This window comes from Oryctolagus cuniculus, chromosome 10 (genome assembly GCF_964237555.1).
Source record: "Oryctolagus cuniculus chromosome 10, mOryCun1.1, whole genome shotgun sequence".
In the NCBI taxonomy this organism is placed as follows: domain Eukaryota; kingdom Metazoa; phylum Chordata; class Mammalia; order Lagomorpha; family Leporidae; genus Oryctolagus; species Oryctolagus cuniculus.
This window is the reverse complement of record NC_091441.1, coordinates 73,685,390-73,700,484: the sequence shown is the minus strand read 5'-3', so window position 1 is coordinate 73,700,484 and position 15,095 is coordinate 73,685,390. Positions and strand designations below refer to the sequence as shown.

General features: G+C 40.9%; 1 long non-coding RNA gene across 3 annotated transcripts in view; it reads right to left on the bottom strand.

Annotated features, from left to right (window-relative positions):
- Positions 1-15,095, bottom strand: part of LOC103349260 (uncharacterized) — a 56,763-nt gene that overhangs the window by 24,201 nt on the left and 17,467 nt on the right. The gene's annotated exons all lie outside the window — the stretch shown is intronic.

The window sequence follows — 15,095 nt, the reverse complement described above, 5'->3', positions numbered from 1 at the left end:
AATGGAAGATGGCCCAAGCCCTTGAGCCCCTACACCTGCATGGGAGACCCAGAAGAAACTTCTCACTCTTGGCTCCTGGCTCCTGGCTCCTGGCTCCTGGCTCCTGGCTCCTGGCTCCTGGCTCCTGGCTCCAGCTTCAGATCAGAGCAACTCCAGCCATTGTGGCCATCTAGAGAGTGAACTAGCAGATGGAAGACCTCTCTCTCTCTCTCTCTCTCTCTCTCTCTCTGCCTCTGCCTGTCTGTAACTCTGCCTTTCAAATAAATAAATGTTCAAAAAAATGAAATCCTGTCTTTTGTAACAAATGGATGCCACTAGAAATCATTATATTTAGTGAAATAAGCCAGTCCCAAAAACACAAATACCATATGTTTTCCCTGATCTGTGGTAACTAATAGAGTACCTAAAATGCAATGCATAGGAGCAAAATTCACATTTTGAGATCTGATGGTTGTTTATAGCCCTGTCTCTTGTTGAAGAACAGTGTTTTTTATCTTCATACTATTTGTTGAACTCTTTACTCAGTGTAGGGTTTGGAGAGGGAGGAGGAAGAAGGGTGGGAGTGTGGCAGGTGAGAGGGTAGGGTGGGAAGTGTCACTTTGTTCCTAAATCTGTATATATGAAATTTGTATACCTTAAATAAAATTGTTTAAAAAAAAGAAAGAGGGCCGGTGCAGTGGCACACTAGGTTAATCCTCTGCCTGCTGAGCCAGCATCCTATATGGTGGCTGGTTCTAGTCCCAGCTGCTCCTCTTCCAATCCAGCTCTCTGCTATAGCCTGGGAAAGCAGTAGAAGATGGCCCAAGTGCTCGGGCCCCTGTACCCACATGGGTGACTGAGAAGAAGCACCTGGCTCCTGGCTTCAGATCGGCGCAGCTCCGGCCGTTGCGGCTATCTAGGGAGTGAACCAACAGAAGGAAGACCTTTCTCTCTGTCTCTCCCTCTCACTGTTTATAACTCTAACTCTCAAATAAACAAAATCTAAGAAAAAAAAAAAACTCTATGCCTTCTCCAGCATCAGGTCAAAAACTGTCACAGTAAGATGAACTTGCATTTGAGCCTGCATCACTGCCTGCCGTATATGGGCCTGGTACACAATTACAGGATTTCCTGCAACTATGAGATCAAGTTACAACCCAACTTAGTGTCAATATTGGTATTTAAAAGACTACTTCCACCGTACACTGGAGTGTAAGACTCCAGCTTCAGAACAGTAGGACAGGAAAGCTGTCCTACTGTGTCTTGAGACTCATTATTGTACAAGTAAACCCTAACACTGAATGGATTCTAATGGTCCTTATCCCTAGGCCAGTGCCTACGGACAAAACCAGTGGACCTACCCAGAACCAAAACCTATGTCTCAGCCAGCCTCACCTGTGTCTGATAGCTGAGCCCTCAGACTGCATATCCACAACAGGAAACATAGTGCTGTGAGACTTGGTTCTGTTCCTGTACTGGTCTACCCTGGCAGCAAGTAGTGGACTGTGAGGGTAGACTACTCTTCTTAGGAACTTAATAGGTTCATTTGGAGCAATATACCTACTGCAGAGTTAGGACAAACGGGGACTTGAGACACCAGCTCATGCTGAAACGGTGGCAAAGAACCAACAATCAACTCACAACAAACCTAGTCCTGGAGCTCAATCTAGTACTGAAATGGAAGAGATGTTCACTGATTCAGAGGAGATATTCAGATGACTGAATTTCTGAGAGGACAGGCACCAACAAAGCCAGGTAGCAAAGACTGGGATAAATAGCTAATCCTTCAATGCAGAGCAGATGTTGCCTGCCAACAAGTGTCAAGGACTTACATGGAAGTATGACCTCATCTAATGGAAAAAATAAAATTCCAGAGGTTGACCAGATAACAACTGTTACCTGTGAACTCTCAGAGAATTAGAAGTAGCTGCTGTAAGGAAACTCAGTGACATTTAAGATAACACGAATTCTACAATACTCAAACGACACACTTACAAAGACATGGAAATAATGTCAACAATCAAACAGAAACTCTTCAGCTGAAAAATACACTAAGTGAAATTTAAAATGTGCTAGAATGAGTTAACGGCAGAATAACTTAAATTGAAAATATTAGATGTCTCAAATGCAGACTATTTGAAAATAAACAGTTGCAGGAGAAAAATACAAAATGAAAAGTAATAAACATGGCAGCTTTGAGATGTCACTTAAAAAGCAAATATTTTAATTATTGTGGCTCAAGAAGGTTTGAAAAAGTATTCAATGAGGTAATAATTAAAAACATCTCCTAACTGCAGAAGGATATAAGTAAAGGAACGTCAAAGATCACCAGCCAGATTCAATTCAATTAAGTCTACACCAACACATTATGATTACAGTCACTAAGGTTAAACATAAAGAGGATTCTCACTGCTGCAAGATAAATGAGGCAAAAAAACATTTAACTGTGTTTCACTTCGTCTTACATCACAATCCTCAGCAGAATCTTAACAGTCCATAACAATGTGGGATGATTTTTACAATACTAAAGGGACAAAAATCCTGCCAACCAAGAATACCACACCCAGCAAAGCTATTCTTTAGACATAAAGGGAAGATAAATCCATTCCCAGAAAAAAAAGAAAAAAAAAAGGTATGTTATCACCAACTTTTTCAAAAGTAATTCTTCAGATTGAATGATTGATACACTAACAAGAATATCAGAAGACATTAATATCACTGATAAGATTAGCTGTACAAATTCAGGGTGCTCTAAAGTTGTAAATATAGTACACACATTATTCACATCTTGAATGTATTGATTAAAAATGAAATAATTGAAAACAAAAACATTCATATGTTAAGAGATGGACAATATAGAAACATAAAATAGAACAACAAAAATTCAAAATGTGGGAAGGAATGGAGTGAAAAATGTAGTTTTCATTAGTCTTTTTCTCTCATTTTTTCCTTTTGCTGTAGTTATCATCAATGTGAAGCTGTTATAATTTCAAAGTGTTTGTTACAACTTAAAAATGTTTTGTAAAACTCATGGTAACCACAACACATAAATATATAATGAACACACTAAACATAATAAACCAGAAATGTAAAAGTACTACTAAGAAAATTGTTTAGCTACAAAATAAAAATATAGGGAGGTAGAAAGAAATAACAGAGCTACACTAAATCTAGAAAGTGGGTGTCAAAATAGCAGTAATAAGACTTTACCAATTACTAACTACCTTAAAGGTTAATGAATTAAATTACATAATTATGGGATATAGTAGTTGAATGAATTTTTTAAAAAAACAGACCCAACTATATGGAATAAGACTCAAAGCAAGTAGAGTAAAAAAAAAAAAAAAAAAAAAAAAAAAAGGAGAGGCCAGCGCAGCAGCTCACTAGGCTAATCCTCCGCCTGGGACGCCAGCACCCCGGGGTTCTAGTCCCAGTCAATCGGGGCGCCAGATTCTGACCCGGTTGCCCCTCTTCCAGGCCAGCTCTCTGCTATGGCCCAGGAAGGTAGTGAAGGATGGCCCAAGTCCTTGGGCCCTGCACCCGCATGGGAGACCAGGAAAAGCACCTGGCTCCTGCCTTCGGATCAGCGCGGTGCGCCGGCCGCAGCATGCCGGCCGCAGTGGCCATTGGAGGGTGAACCAACGGTAAAGAAAGACCTTTCTCTCTGTGTCTCTCTCTCACTGTCCACTCTGCCTGTTTAAAAAAAAAAAAAAAAGGAGTAGCTTTACTTAAATCAGATAACATAAGTTTTACAGCAAAACCAGCAAAAATAGGCAAGTAAGGTCATTATATAATTATAAAAGAGGAAATTCATTAAGAGGATGTAACAATTATAAATGCATATGTTCACAATGTAGGAGTACCCAAATATATAAAAGAAATATTTGGGGCTGTGCTGTGGTTCAGTGTGATAAAGCTGTGGCCTGCAGCACCAGCATCCTATATGGACACAGGTTCTTTTCCCAGCTGCTCCACTTCCAGTCTAATGTGCCTGGGAAAACAGTGGAGGATGGCCCAGGTGCTTGGATCCCTGTACCCACATGGGAGACCCAGAAGAAGCTTCTGACTCCTAGCTTCAGCCCGGCCTCATCCTGGCTGTTGAAACCATTTGGGGAGTGAACCAAGAGATAGAAGATCTCTCTCTGTGTCTGTTTCTTTCTCACCTTATCTCTCTTGTAACTCTGCTTTTCAAATAAATAAATGAATCTTTTTTAAAAAGATACATTCATAGACACAAATGAGTGATAGACTCCAGTGGCAATAACAGGTGAATTTAACAATGGACTTTGGACACTGCAGTGATCATGCATACAAAAATAGCAGTGTTAAATTGTATCCTAGACCAACAGGACCTAATTGATACCTAGAGAATAGTATACCAACAGCTGAGGGATGCACATTCTTCCCAACAGCATAGGATTGAATACATAGCATGTCATAAAAAAGTCTCAACAAATTTAAGGAATATATAAATTATACTGAACATTTTTATGAGCACAATGCAATAAAACTAGAAACTGGTAAGCAATTTACACGTGAACATTCAATGAATCAAAGGAACTAAGAAGGAAATTTAAATGTTTCCCTTTCTTAAATATTTATTTATTTATTAATGAGAAACAAATGCAAATGAAAAAATAACATATAAAAACTTAAATGGTATAGCAAAAACAGTTTATACCAACAACTACCTACATTAAGAAAACAGAAAAATTTCAAACAACATTTTGTTGTACCTCAAATGAATGATAAAATAAGAATCTGGCCCCAAATTATTACAAGGAAAGAAATAATGAAAATAAGAGCAGACATGAATGAAATAGACTAAAACACAAAGTGACAAAGGGGTAAAGAGATCATTTTTTGGAAACATAAACCAAATTGACAACCCTTTAGTTAAACTAAGAAAACAGACTCAAGTGTAGAAAATCAGATGAAAAAAAAATTACAATAGATAGCAAAGAAATATAAAGGATAATTGTAGATTCATATCAATACCTACATGATAACTAATTTGAAAATTTTTAAAAGTGGAAAAATTCCTTGACATGTACACCTTAACAAGATTGAATCATGGAGACACATAATACCTGAACAGAAATATAATCAACAGAGAACAGAGAACTGGGGCTGGTATGATAGTGCAGTAGACAAAGCCGCCGACTGCATCCCATATGGGTGCCAGTTCGAGTCCCGGCTGTCCCCACTCTGGATCCATCTCTCTGCTATTGGCCGGGGAAAGCAGTAGAAAATGGCCCAAGTCCTTGGGACCCTGCATCCATGTGGGAGACCTGGAAGGAGCTCTTGGTTCCTGGCTTCGAATCAGCCCAGCTAAGGCCTTTACCCACTTCGTCACAATGCCAGCCAATGATTCATATTTTTAAGGGCTCTGTACACTGCTTTTAACGGATCTATATGCAAAATTTTGTGAAGGTTCATAGCAAATGGCAATATTAAAAATATTACAGAAGTCACAGTTTTATAAAACTATAAATTCACTAGCAAAACAGTACACAATTCATCTTTTTTATTCAATTAAAATATTATGCTATTAACATATCATATTAATATATTTGACACAATTAAAGAATCACACCACTTCCCCTGTTTTTTTGCACAAACTCTATTCTTCTCACCCCTCCCAATCTCTATTAAGCAATATTCTAGGTTCAGATTAAGTTTATTTTTAAAAAGACGTATTTATTTATTTGAAAGTCAGAGTTACAAAGAGAGAGTGAGAGACAGAAAGAGATCTTCCATCTTCTGATTCACTTTCTAGATGGCCTCAATGGCCAGTGCTGGGCCAGGCCAAAGCAAGGAGCCAAAAGTTTCTTCCAGGTCTCCCATGTGGATATCAAGGGCCCAAGCATTTGGGCCATCTTCCACTGCTTTTCTCAAGCCATTAGCTGAAAGCTCAATAAGAAGTGGAGCTTGGGCCCTGCACCTGCATGGGAGACCAGGAGAAAGCACCTGGCTCCTGGCTTTGGATTGGCGCAGCACGCCAGCCGTAGCGGCCATTTGCGGGGTGAACCAATGGAAGGAAGACCTTTCTCTCTGTCTCTCTCACTGTCTAACTCTGCCTGTCAAAAAAAAAAAAGAAGAAGAAATGGAGCAGCTGGGACACGAAGTGATGTTGATATGGAATGTCGGCATCTCAGGCAGTAACTTAACCAGCTATGCCACAATGCTGGCCCTTAAATTGAGATTTTTTTTTAAGTTCCCACATATGCGTGAGAACACGCAGTATTTGTCTGTGTCTGGGGTATTTCACTCAATATAATTTCCTCCAGGTACATTTATTTTGCTATAAAGAACAGGATTTTATTCTTTTTCACGGATACATGGTATTCTGCTGTGTATCTGTACCACATTTTCTTTATCCTTTCATCTGATGATGGACACCTTGACTGATTCCATATATCAGCTATTCTGAATAGTGCTACAATAAACATAGTAAAGCAGGTATATCTCTTTGACACAATGAGTTCATGTTGTTTTTTTTAAAGATTTATTTATTTATTTGAAAGTCAGAGTTACACAGAGAAAGAAGGAGAGGCAGAGAGAGAGAGAGGCCTTCTATCGCTGGTTCACTTCCCAATTGGCTGCAACGGCCAGAGCTGTGCCAATCCGAAGCCAGGAGCCTGGAGCTTCTTCCAGGTCTCCCAAGTGGGTGGAAGGACCCAAGCACTTAGGCCATTTTCCACTGCTTTCCCAGGCCATAGAAGAAAGCTGGATCGGAAGTGGAGCAGCCAGGACTCGAACTGGTGCTGATATGGGATGCTGGCACTGCAGGCAGCAGCTTTATCCGCTACACCACAGCACTGCCCAAGTTCACGTCTTTTGATCCATACCCAGTAGTGGGATTGCTGGATCATATGGAAGTTCTGTGTCTAGTTTTTAAGAGAACTCCATACTGTTTTCCTTAGTGACTACTAATATACACTCCAACCAGTGTATAAGAGTTCCTCTTTCTTGGGCTAGCATTGTGGTCTAGCAAGCTAAAGCCACTGCCTGTGCTGCTGCTACACTACAGCACCAGCCCCAGGGCTCTATTCTTTGTTTAATAATTAAATTTTTTATTGAAGGCATACATACTTTGTGAATTTCATAAATACAAATTAAGGAACATAGTGGTTCTTCCCACCCTACCCACCCTCCCACATGCACTCCCACCCTTCTATCTCCTCCCTATCCTACTCCCATTCTTATTTTTTACCAAGACCTATTTTCAATTAATTTTATACACATAAGATTAACTCTATACTAAGTAAAGAGTTCAACAAATTGTATGAGGGAAAAAAAAATTGTTCCTTAACAGTCAAGACAAGGGTTGTTCAGTCACACATCTCTTAAAAATGCCTGAGGGCGTCCCAGCCCACCTCTCCACCCAGACGTCCACAAGGCACCTCAAGCTTAGCAAGCCCTTGCCCCAGCCCCCAGCACCCACCCTGTTGCACACATATGCAAGAGGCAACTCTGGCCTTTTGGCAGCTTCTGGACTAAAACCCGGTGAGGAATCATGGGGCCCTCAAGTCCCCCACCTCTCAATCCATCCAAGGGTAAATGCTGTTGGCTCTGCTTTCAAGAACTGTCCCACCTTGTCCTGCCCCTCTTCACTACACTGCCTCCTGTGTGACCTGAGCCAAGCCTCTTGCTCAGATGCTGCATAGCTGCTTACTGGCCACCTGCCATGCCATCCATTTAAAACACAAGATCTTCCAGTGGCTGCCATCCGTTCAGGGGAACAGCCCAGCTCCCCAAGCCCTGCAGGGATTCAGCCTCACTTCCCTCTGCACTGGCCTCTCTCCTGGCCTCCTGGACATCCTGAGGATACTCAGGGCCTCTATTCCAACTGCTCCCTTCCAGAACAATGCATGCTCATGCTCTCATTGCCTTCAGCCCCGCTTGGGCTGACGACCCTAGAGAAAAACCTCCCAGACGCCTTCCCCATGCCCTGCCTAAGCTGCTTCCCTGGCTTGGGCTCTGCTCTCTCGCTACTGACGTGGCACTTACTCGTCTGCTTCTCTACATATGGTATATGTCTTTTTTTTTTTTTTTTTGATAGGCAGAGTGGACAGTGAGAGAGAGACAGAGAGAAAGGTCTTCCTTTGCCGTTGGTTCACCCTCCAATGGCCGCCGTGGCCAGCGCGCTGCGGCCGGCGCACCATGCTGATCCGATGGCAGGAGCCAGGTGCTTCTCTTGGTCTCCCATGGGGTGCAGGGCCCAAGCACTTGGGCCATCCTCCACTGCACTCCCTGGCCACAGCAGAGAGCTGGCCTGGAAGAGGGGCAACCGGGACAGAATCCGGAGCACCGACCGGGACTAGAACCCGGTGTGCTGGCGCCGCAAGGTGGAGGATTAGGCTAGTGAGCTGCGGTGCCGTCTTTTTGGGGGGACTGGCTTATTTCACTAAGTATAAAGCTTTCCAATTGCATCCATTTTATTGCAAATGACAGGATTTCATTTTTTGATTGCTGTGTAGTATTCCATAGTGTACATATACCATAATTTCTTTATCCAATCTTCAGTTTATGGGCATCTGGATTGATCCCATATATTAGCTATTGTGAATTGAGCTGCAACATGGTGGTACAGAAAATTCTTTCATCTGCTGATTTCGTTTCCTTTGGGTAAATTCCTAGGAGTGGGATGATTGGATCATATGGTAGGTCTATATTCAGATTTCAGAGGTATCTCCATACCATCTTCCACAGTGGCTGTACCAGTTTACATTCCCACCAACAGGGGATTAGGGATTAGTGGATTGTCCCCCACATCCTTGCCAGTATTTGCTGTTTGCTGATTTCTGTATGAAAACCATTCTAACTGGGGTGAGGTGAGACCTCATTATGATTTTTATTTGCCTTTTCCTGATGGCTAGTGACCCTGAGCATTTTTTCATGTGCCTGCTGGAGGGCCCCATTCTTGACCCTATGTGTTCACCTGCATGATGTTGCAGCTTGTAACAACAGATATGGCCCTATAACAGCCAGAGTCCTTGGGCTGCAGGATGTAGTAGAGTCCTTGGCAGGTGTCACAGGAAAATGTCTGTTATGCTATAAACTGTGGACTAGCAGCCACCAGTCTGAAGCAGAAGAATGTAGATGTGACTTTCAATATCCTGCAGGAGATAATTTACTCCAGCACCAGCAGTTGTAGTCCCAGAGCATGGGCCACAACATCCATGTCCATCCTAGGTCAAATCTCAGAGCCAGGAATTCCTTCCTGATTTCCCACATATGTGACAGGAGCCCAAGGATTTGATTCATTCTTTTTCCTTCCCAATTGTATTAACAAGAATTTTCTTATTTCTTCTGGGTGGTCAAATTTGCTGCCCTGTAATTGCTCATGATATCTCTAACAATCCTTTATATTTCTGGGGGTATCAGTAGTAATCTCTCCCTTTTCATCTCTGGTTTTGTGCATTTGAATCTTCCTTTCTTTTTTCTTAGACTAGCTAAGGGCTTATCATCATAGAACCAGCTCTTTGTTTCATTGATTTTTTAATTTTTGTTGCGATTTCATTTATTTGTTCTCTCAGTTTTATTAGCTATCTTGAAATCATAGCAACTTACTTTTATTAATTATAAAGATAGGAAAAAAAGAGGTGGAGATTGTAATATAGTAAGTGTAGCCACCACTTGGGCCACCCACATTCTATTTTGGAATACCTGGTATCAATTCCCATCTCCACTTCCAATCCAAATTTCTGCTATTGCACCTAGGAGGCAGCTGATTACCCAATTATTAGGATTCTGGATGGAATTCCTGGTTCCTGATTCAGGTTGACCCAATCTCTCTCTCTCTCTCTCTCTCTCTCTCTCTCTCTGTGTGTGTGTGTGTGTGTGTGTGTTCTGCCTTTCAAATAAATAAGTCAATAAATGCTGTTTTGAAAATGGGAAAATAAATAAGATGAAACAAAAAAGAATTACTAATGATGAACTCTATACTTTCACTCTATTCATCCCCACATTTTGAATTTTTGTGTCTGATTTTACTTTTTTCCATACTGCTTGTATCTTAGCATTTGATGTAGTTCTTACTTTAAGTCTTCACACTAAAGTTATGAATGGATTATGCCCCATGTTTACAATATTAGAGCATTCTGTATCTATATATAGTTACTCTTACTGGCAAGGTGTATACCTTCTGATGTTTTCTTCTTATGCATTAGTGTTTCTTTTCTGTTTGAAGAACTCCCTTTAGCATTTAGTGCAAGACAGGACTGTTGAGAATAAATTCTCTCAGCTTTGGTTTGTCTTGGAAGTTCTTACTTATATATGAAGAGTAGTTTTTCTGTGTATAATATTCCTTTCTTTAAAATTTATTTAATTATTTGAAAGGCAGAGTTACAGAGAGGCAGATCCAGAGAGAGAGAGAGAGAGAGAGAGAGAGAGAGTCTTCCATCCACTGGTTCACTCCCTAGATGGACTCAGTGCCCAGAGTTGTGCAGATCTGAAGCCAGGAACCAGGAGCTTCTTCCAGGTCTTCCACACAGGTGCAGGGGCCCAAGGACTTGGGCCATCTTCTACTGCTTCCCCAGGCCATTGCAGAGAGCTGGCTCAGAAGTGGAGCAGCTGGAATTCCAACTGGCATCCATATGGGATGTCAGTACTGCAAGCAGCAGCTTTACTCTCTATGCCACAGCGCCAGCACCCCCCCCCAACAATATTCTTGAATGGAAAATTTTTTCTTCAGTGTTGTGAATGTTTCTTCCCACTCTCTCCTGACCTGTAAGGTTTCTGATGAAAACTCTGCAGTCAGATGAATCAGGATCCCTTTTTGTATTCTTTCTTTTCTTTTCTCACTTAATCTTTAAACTTGAAGAGATTTATTACAATTTGAAGTAGAATTGGTTTCCTTAAATATGACTGATGATCTTTGATATTCCTGTTTAATTGAACTTTCTCTGGATGTGGGAAGTTTTCTTTCATTATCTCTTTGAATATGTAAAGCCCTCTTGACATTCTCAAGTCCCTCTTGAATCACAATTTGGACACTTGCTCTTTTCGCACTGCCCCATAATTTCCAAAATCTTTCTTTAATCCTCTCGATTCTGTTTTAAGCAAATATGTTCATTGCACACTTATATAATCTTCATAGCTATATTGTCCTTCCCTCCCACAATTTCTCCATTAATCTTTAAAATTGGTTAAATCACCATTCCCAATTAGGAGCCTTTTAAAAATGGTCAACAGGGGTATATTTCTCCCTACATACACACACACACACACACACACACACACATATATATATATATTTTCCCTTATCTTTAAAAAATGGAGGGAGGGCACCAAAATGTTCCTTTGGGCCAACAGTAGCTTTTAGACACCTGTCTTTGACAATTTTCAGATACTAGAAAATTTTGCCTAAATGGTTAACAACTACAAAAGCGCTACCTTTAGTCAGATTTCATGATGTTAAGATTTTCCAGTTTATTTAAAAATATTAAAAAAAAAAAAAACAGAGAAAATAGAAAGGAGAGGCTCCAACTGTGTGTTTTCAAATAAGACGGCTTTGAGCTCACTGGTTCTTCTTTTGTGTGATCTATTCTACTACTGATGATTTCTATAGCATTGCTTTTGCTAAATGGACTTTTCAGTTGAAGTATTTATTTTATTTATTTTAATTACTTCTACATTTCTGTCATCTGTGAGAGTACTGAATCATTCATTTACTCTTGAAATGTGTTGTATTTCATTAAAATAAATATTTTGATGTCTTCCACTCAGACTTAAAATTTCAACTCCATTGTACATGATTGGTTTCTTACACCTTACTTTGTTAATTATGTGAGGTCATGGGTCTCTGGAAGTTGTTGATATTGGATGTTTGATGATGTCTGTACATTGAAGAATTAGTTTTGTTGCTGTTCTTTCAGAAATTCTTAGTCTGTTTATTTTCTCTGAGCCTATAGACATTTCTATTCTAGCCCTAAATAGTGCTTAAAGTGAAGGTTTGCTACTGTTAGGGTATTTTTCTGTCCCATTCTTACAATACTCTCCAAGCTCATATTTGTGCCAATTGCATAGTTGATATGCTATTTGGAAAGAATGGTGGGAGAGGCAGGCATTGTGGCATAGTAGGTAAAGTTGCTGCCTGCAGTGCCAGCATCCCACATGGGTGCTGGTTCATGTCCCAGCCACTGCACTACCAATCCAGCTCCCTGTTAGTGGCCTAGAAAAAGCAACAGAAGATAGCACAACCCACGTATGAAACCAGGAAGAGGCTCCTAACTCTCATGGCTTCAGCCTGGCCCAACCATGACCATGTGGCTATCTGGAGAGTGAACAAACAGAAGAAACACTTTCTCTCTCTCTCCCCCTCCCTCCTTTTCCCTCCCTCCTTCTCTGTGGGTAACTCTTTTTTTTTAACTTTTATTTAATGAATATAAATTTCCAAAGTACAGCTTATGGATTACAATGGCTTCCCCCCCATAATGTCCCTCCCACCCGCAACCCTCCCCTTTCCCACTCCCTCTCCCCTTCCATTCACATCAAGATTCATTTTCGATTCTCTTTATATACAGAAGATCAGTTTAGCATACATTAAGTAAAGATTTCAACAGTTTGCTCTGTGGGTAACTCTTTCAATAAATAAATAAATAAATCTTTTTTAACAAAAGGAAAAATATTGTGGGAAAATGCCTAAAAAGTAAACTATCCTTATAAGCTTTTCCTGGGGGTGTGTTATGCACTGATACTTAACTCCCTTGTCACCACTGCCATGATACTAGATCACACCCAGAATCCACAGCCTATTGAAACCAGCACAGCTTGGGAAAGGACAAAATCCTACTTTGCTATGATATGTCTGCTTCTGATAAAGCCTCAGTGCCACTCCTGCCAGCCATCAGTCATGCTGAGTGGAGTATAAGGCTGATCAACTGGGGCCAAGGAACTCCACTTAATTTCACTTTTCAGCAAATCAGGTCCAGAGACTCCATCTACAAGCACTGATGTGGGAACAGGAAGTTAGGTTCTGCTCACTGTTGCATTTTATCAGCCTGGAATTGAGTCCTAAAAGAGTCCTGTGGACCATTGCTCTCTGTACAAAGTTGTAGAGACATCTCCTCAGCGGCCCAGTCAAGCACTAAGTGGGTTACACCTGGGTGTCACAGTCATTGGGCTATGTGCAATCTTAGAGGTGCACACCAGGCCCAAGAGGTTGCTGGTGATACTTGCCCAAACAAGCCCATGCATCCTACCTGAGCTCATGTCTCTGCATGACACTGGGGCAAGTCAAAAGACTCCAGACGTAGGCACTGACCTGGGAATAGGGACTATTAGAATCCACCCAGCATTGGATTTTATCAGCCCAGCATTAGGTCTCAAGATACAGTCCTGTGGTTCCTTGCTGTCTGCCCAAGGTTGAAGGATGGCAATAAAGACAACTCTTTGACCATCCAGAATGCTAGGCAGGGTTACACCAGAGTTCAACAGTCACTGAGCCTTACATAGGCTTGAGGGTACATGCCAGTTAACTTGAGGCTAGTGATGAAACTTGCCAAAATGAATCTATTCCAACAGAGTAGAATTCCTTACCTGATGATGGGGCAAGTCTAAAAGTTCTATGTGCAATGGTCTAAGAGAAAAGATTTTGGGATTTATCACATGCTAGGTCTCATGATGGTGGTCCTCATTCTGAGCTCCAAGGCAATGTTCTAAGCTCCCTTTCCTGCCTTACACCTTGGTGGCTAGAATCTTCCTCTGCTTTTTACCAAAGGCTGGGATGGGGTGGAGAGGTCTCCTGGCCAGGTAGCTATGGAGCAGTCCATATACTCTATTTACAAGAATAGGTCTTGCAAGTATAGGTACTGTGGGGTCCTATATGATTGGGTTTTATTGCAGTGGACCTGACACCAGAATTCAAATCTTACTAATTCAACCCTCTTTCCCTCCCCCAGTAAGAAGGCATATCTCTCCATGCTGCACTACTTGGAGTTGGGGAACTAGTGATGTGGGTAACTCTTTCCTCCTGCTTTCTTCAATGTGATTTTTCTTATCATTTTACAAAAACCAGGCACTGTATTCTCTTACCTGGCTTCTGTAACTCTTGTGAAGGTGAATTTGTGAGTGAACAGCCATTCAAATTTGTACCTCTCTGGGAAGGTGGTCACTGTCATTTTATCCCCCTTGCCTTTTTTTTAAGATTTATTTATTTATTTATTTATTTATTTGAGAGAGTTACACGCAGAGAGAGGGAGAGACAAAGAGAAAGGTTTTCTATCCTCTAAGCTTATCTGAAGCCAGGAGCCTCTTCTAGGTCTCCCACATGGGTGCAAGGGCCCAAGAACTCAGGCCACCTTCCACTGCTTTCCCAGGCCATGACCAAGGAGCTGGATCAGAAGAGGAGCACCTGGGACATAACCAGTACCCAAATGGGATGCCAGTACCAAGGCACAGGCTTAGCTTATACACCACAGTGCTGCTGCCTTCCCCCCTTTTCTTTTATATAATAGCCATTTTAACTGAATTGAGATGATACCTTATTATGATTTTGATTTGAATTTCCATGATGGCTAGTGAGCATTGTTTCCCATATTTGTTGACATTTTTTTTCTTCTGTATATTCAATATATACTGTATATTCAGATCCTTCGCCCATTTCGTAACTGGATTGGTTGATATTTTTGTGGAGATTTTCAAGTTCCTTACATATTCTGAATATTAATCCTTTGTCAAACGAATAGTTTGAAAATATTTTCTGTCATCCTGTTGGTTGTCTCTTCACTCTGTTGACTGTTTCCTTTACTTTGCAGAAGCATGTTGGTTTGGTAAAATCCAATTTGTCTATTTTTTGCTACTGTTACCTGTGTTTTGGGGATCTTACCCAAAAAGTTACTGCTTATTGCAATGTCTTCAAGTGTTTCCCTATGTTTTATTAATACAGTTTCATAGTTTCAGGTTTTACATTTAGATCTTTGATCCATTTTGAATTGAACTTGTATTGAATGAGTGGTAGAGGTCATATTCATTACTATGTATATGTGTAATCCAATTCTTCCAACATTATTTATTGAAGAGACTTTTCCTCAAGGTATGGTTTTGATTCCTTTGTAAGAAAAAAAAATCAGTTGGCTGTGTACATGTGGATTCATTTCTGAGGTTTTTCT